At 54.3% G+C, this 5,000-nt stretch overlaps 1 non-coding gene across 1 annotated transcript in view; it reads right to left on the bottom strand.

Annotated features, from left to right (window-relative positions):
* Positions 1-863, bottom strand: part of LOC126149414 (small subunit ribosomal RNA) — a 1,909-nt gene extending 1,046 nt beyond the window's left edge. The window contains exon 1 of the ribosomal RNA XR_007530858.1: positions 1-863. This exon is cut by the window's left edge and continues 1,046 nt beyond it. This is a non-coding gene — a ribosomal RNA (small subunit ribosomal RNA).
* Positions 864-5,000: the final 4,137 nt, after the last annotated feature.

Below are 5,000 nucleotides of genomic sequence, written 5' to 3'. Positions count from 1 at the left end.
AGCACTCTAATTTGTTCAAAGTAAACGTGCCGGCCCACCCAGACACTCAATAAAGAGCACCTTGGTAGGATTTCAACGGGGTCCGCCTCGGGACGCACGAACACGCACGAGGCGGTCGCACGCCTTCGGCTCGCCCCACCGGCAGGACGTCCCACGATACATGCCAGTTAAACACCGACGGGCGGTGAACCAACAGCGTGGGACACAAATCCAACTACGAGCTTTTTAACCGCAACAACTTTAATATACGCTATTGGAGCTGGAATTACCGCGGCTGCTGGCACCAGACTTGCCCTCCAATAGATACTCGTTAAAGGATTTAAAGTGTACTCATTCCGATTACGGGGCCTCGGATGAGTCCCGTATCGTTATTTTTCGTCACTACCTCCCCGTGCCGGGAGTGGGTAATTTGCGCGCCTGCTGCCTTCCTTGGATGTGGTAGCCGTTTCTCAGGCTCCCTCTCCGGAATCGAACCCTGATTCCCCGTTACCCGTTACAACCATGGTAGGCGCAGAACCTACCATCGACAGTTGATAAGGCAGACATTTGAAAGATGCGTCGCCGGTACGAGGACCGTGCGATCAGCCCAAAGTTATTCAGAGTCACCAAGGCAAACGGACCGGACGAGCCGACCGATTGGTTTTGATCTAATAAAAGCGTCCCTTCCATCTCTGGTCGGGACTCTGTTTGCATGTATTAGCTCTAGAATTACCACAGTTATCCAAGTAACGTGGGTACGATCTAAGGAACCATAACTGATTTAATGAGCCATTCGCGGTTTCACCTTAATGCGGCTTGTACTGAGACATGCATGGCTTAATCTTTGAGACAAGCATATGACTACTGGCAGGATCAACCAGGGAGCTGCGTCAACTAGAGCTGAGCAGCCGGCCGCCCGGGAGTGTGTCCCGGGGGCCCGCGCGAACACGCAAGCGTCCGCTCAATTATTCTGCAAACAGGAGGAGGCTGGGCTCCCCTGCACAATACACCTCGAAACCCTCTCAGGTCCCGGCGGCGCGCAGCGCCGTCCTAAGTACTTGGTCGGGTTCGAGAGAGGCGCAATCGCCCGGAGTTAGGCGAGTAGACGCTTTAGGTGCGACCACCCGTGCTCCCAACTGAGCTTGCCGCTGCCGACAGAGGCCCGGGAGCGTGCTGTCGTGGCATTGCCGGCGGGAGACAACACGCGCCACCTACGGTGACCGGCAGCTCCAACGCCAGCGCCACAGAAGGGCAAAGGCCCCACGTGGGTGCCGAAGCGAACTCTCCCAGCACAGCGCACGTGCCAACACGTCCGCACAACTGCGATACAAACCACCAGCGAGAACCGCTGGGGCGACCGAGCAGCAGACGGCGTCGCGGCGCCGAGTGCCGGGCGGCGGCGCATCCTCAACGCACACAGTCCTCAATCGGACCAGCACACTGCAGATGTCCACCGCGCTTCGCACCGGGTCCGCGAGGACCCACTTTGGCTGCACGGCGCCGCGCGCAGGGTGCCCCGGCGCGCAGCTGCGCCGCCTGCCGCGTCCGTCGGCCGGCGCGCCTGCCACTGGGCGCCCCCACCAGCCGGCTGTAGCGCGTGCGCCCACGCACCGCGCGGCCAGCACGCCGGGCGGCCCCCCCTCACCGGCCGGGGACAGTCCCACCCACCCACAGCCGCGTATCGCTTCACACCCAGATTCACATTCACGTTCGTTGGTATGGTGGGGACCGCTTCGTAGCTGTACCGATCGTTGCCCTCACAGATGTACCTCCAGCAAGATCAACCGCACCACAACGGGTTACCAGTTGTTCATTTGCGTAACGTCACCAGTAAACGTACACGTCCATCCCCGTTTGCAAAGTCAACTATTATTGCATGCCTGCCTGTCAGGTGTCAAGACACACTACATTCGCTCACATCCACGCAACAAAATGTGCCCGACTAGAGGGCACGTGGAAGGTGCCCCCGTACATATGCGATCTCCATTGCGCGACCAACTGTCAACCGGCCTCTGTAGCATGTCGCAGATGTGGAACGCGGGGCACCGTGCTATCACATTGTGTGAGAAGAGACTACTACGTCTGCATACACGCGCCACTACATGAACAGACGGCTCATGCTGATCGCCATCCACTGCGTCCATTACTCCCACACGTCTCTATGGCGTACCACACTGCAATGCAGCTGTTATGGGGAGATGACACATAGCTGTGTACACAACATTCTGAGCCGGTTGCGGTTGGACAACAATACATTAATGTAACGTGTCATATGCCAATTACAGAGCAGGGTAAGGCACAACGTGGGTTAGGTTAAGGCACAACGTGGGTTAGGTTAAGGCACAACGTGGGTTAGGTTAAGGCACAACGTGGGTTAGGTTAAGGCACAACGTGGGTTAGGTTAAGCCACAACGTGGGTTAGGTTAAGCCACAACGTGGGTTAGGTTAAGGCACAACGTGGGTTAGGTTAAGGCACAACGTGGGTTAGGTTAAGGCACAACGTGGGTTAGGTTAAGGCACAACGTGGGTTAGGTTAAGGCACAACGTGGGTTAGGTTAAGCCACAACGTGGGTTAGGTTAAGCCACAACGTGGGTTAGGTTAAGCCACAACGTGGGTTAGGTTAAGCCACAACGTGGGTTAGGTTAAGCCACAACGTGGGTTAGGTTAAGCCACAACGTGGGTTAGGTTAAGCCACAACGTGGGTTAGGTTAAGCCACAACGTGGGTTAGGTTAAGCCACAACGTGGGTTAGGTTAAGCCACAACGTGGGTTAGGTTAAGCCACAACGTGGGTTAGGTTAAGCCACAACGTGGGTTAGGTTAAGCCACAACGTGGGTTAGGTTAAGCCACAACGTGGGTTAGGTTAAGCCACAACGTGGGTTAGGTTAAGCCACAACGTGGGTTAGGTTAAGCCACAACGTGGGTTAGGTTAAGCCACAACGTGGGTTAGGTTAAGCCACAACGTGGGTTAGGTTAAGCCACAACGTGGGTTAGGTTAAGCCACAACGTGGGTTAGGTTAAGGCACAACGTGGGTTAGGTTAAGGCACAACGTGGGTTAGGTTAAGGCACAACGTGGGTTAGGTTAAGGCACAACATGGGGGTAGATTGCGGTACAAATTGCGTTACATTGCGGTGCAAATTGCGTTACATTGTGGTGCAAATTGCGTTACATTGCGGTGCAAATTGCGTTACATTGCGGTGCAAATTGCGTTACATTGCGGTGCAAATTGAGTTACATTGCGGTGCAAATTGAGTTACATTGCGGTGCAAATTGAGTTACATTGCGGTGCAAATTGAGTTACATTGCGGTGCAAATTGAGTTACATTGCGGTGCAAATTGAGTTACATTGCGGTGCAAATTGAGTTACATTGCGGTGCAAATTGAGTTACATTGCGGTGCAAATTGAGGTAGGTTAAGGTGCAACACAGGTTAGGTTAAGGTGACATAGGTTAGGTTAAGGTGACATAGGTTAGGTTAAGGTGACATAGGTTAGGTTAAGGTGACATAGGTTAGGTTAAGGTGACATAGGTTAGGTTAAGGTGACATAGGTTAGGTTAAGGTGACATAGGTTAGGTTAAGGTGACATAGGTTAGGTTAAGGTGACATAGGTTAGGTTAAGGTGACATAGGTTAGGTTAAGGTGACATAGGTTAGGTTAAGGTACAAACTGGGTTGTGTTATGGTACACATTGCGTTGTAGTACAGTACACGTTAGGTTTGGGTACGGTACACAATGTGGTATGGGATGGCGTGTTGTGGGGGGGGGGGGGGGTGAGGTTCGTTGATATCGACCGTAGGACGTGGATGCCCGAGGCAGCGTCAGTGTGTCAAAGGAGTTATGTCACGTCGGGATGCGCTTTCCGCCAGTGAGAGGGGGGGGCGAGCCGTGTCTGTGGTTGCGGCAGACCTGTGTGTTTCATTCCTGCCAGTGTGTTTGTGCTGTAAGACGAGGCAGTGTGGTGATGTTGGGTGCACCCCTGTGTAGGACATGTGTGGGTGTTGGTGGCTTATCTGAGCAATTGTGGTTGTCGGACGAGTGGGATATTCTGTTTTATGATTGGACCTCCTGGCCTGGTTATCATAGTCTGGTTGGTGTACTGTGGCGGATAGGATGCACCGGACGTTGGTCCATGCCGGTGCTTAATTATTGTATCTGTGTTTGTTACAGGCAGAGAGTAGTGTGTGATAGAGTGTGTGGGTGATAGAGTGTGCGGGTGACGTGTGGTTCGTTTTGTTTGCACAGACGTTCAGCATGTATAGGGGCATTTGCGTATTTGATCTATCTATGTGGGCCTGCATAGTTTACTGAGCAGTGCTGCGAGGTGACTGAACTACGAGCGACGTACTCATTTACAGCGGAATGGTTGCCTTCTACCAAAGATGGAGTATCGACTCTACGACAGCGTTGGCACCGCAGGAAGCGGTGTCGTACAATGGCCCCCACACCGTCATCGTTGTGCGGGGTAGGGACCGTATATATTCTGCGAGGAGCCCTGTTTGCCACAGGGCGTGGGGTCTCGCGTCCTGCGGTTCAGTGCCCCCAGGGAAGCGCGCGGAGGTGGTGCTGCTGCTGCTGTAGCAAGCGAGCTACTTAGAGCATGTATAGGGACAGCGGGAATATGGCATATTGGATATAACTCTTCATGAAACGCAAGATATAGGGGTGGATTGCACGATAGGAGTGCGGGAAGAGTCCGCCATTCATCCGCTGGAGTTGCGATTTGGGCGGTTGGAGTGGGGCACGTGCGGGTGCGGGTGGAGCGATTGTCGGTCGACGACTTCGTGCGGCGCAGGCACTGGCGTTGGGGCTCCTGTGGTGGACAGATGATGCAGGCTGTGTGGGTGGCGTCGAAAAATGGGCACTGTGGGACCTAGCGATGTTGTAGTCGGCGTGGCGTCGCCTAGATGGCGGTATCGTCGGTGCAGCAGGTCATGTTGCGGGGGACCTGCAGATGGCGGTCTTTTTGTTTGTGGTGCGCTCGCCATGGTGGACGTAGTGTCGTCCGATTCGCGTAGATGG

This window comes from Schistocerca cancellata, unplaced genomic scaffold, assembly GCF_023864275.1.
Source record: "Schistocerca cancellata isolate TAMUIC-IGC-003103 unplaced genomic scaffold, iqSchCanc2.1 HiC_scaffold_927, whole genome shotgun sequence".
In the NCBI taxonomy this organism is placed as follows: domain Eukaryota; kingdom Metazoa; phylum Arthropoda; class Insecta; order Orthoptera; family Acrididae; genus Schistocerca; species Schistocerca cancellata.
The sequence above is the reverse complement of the archived record's forward strand: the minus strand, read 5'-3'. Positions and strand labels throughout refer to the sequence as shown.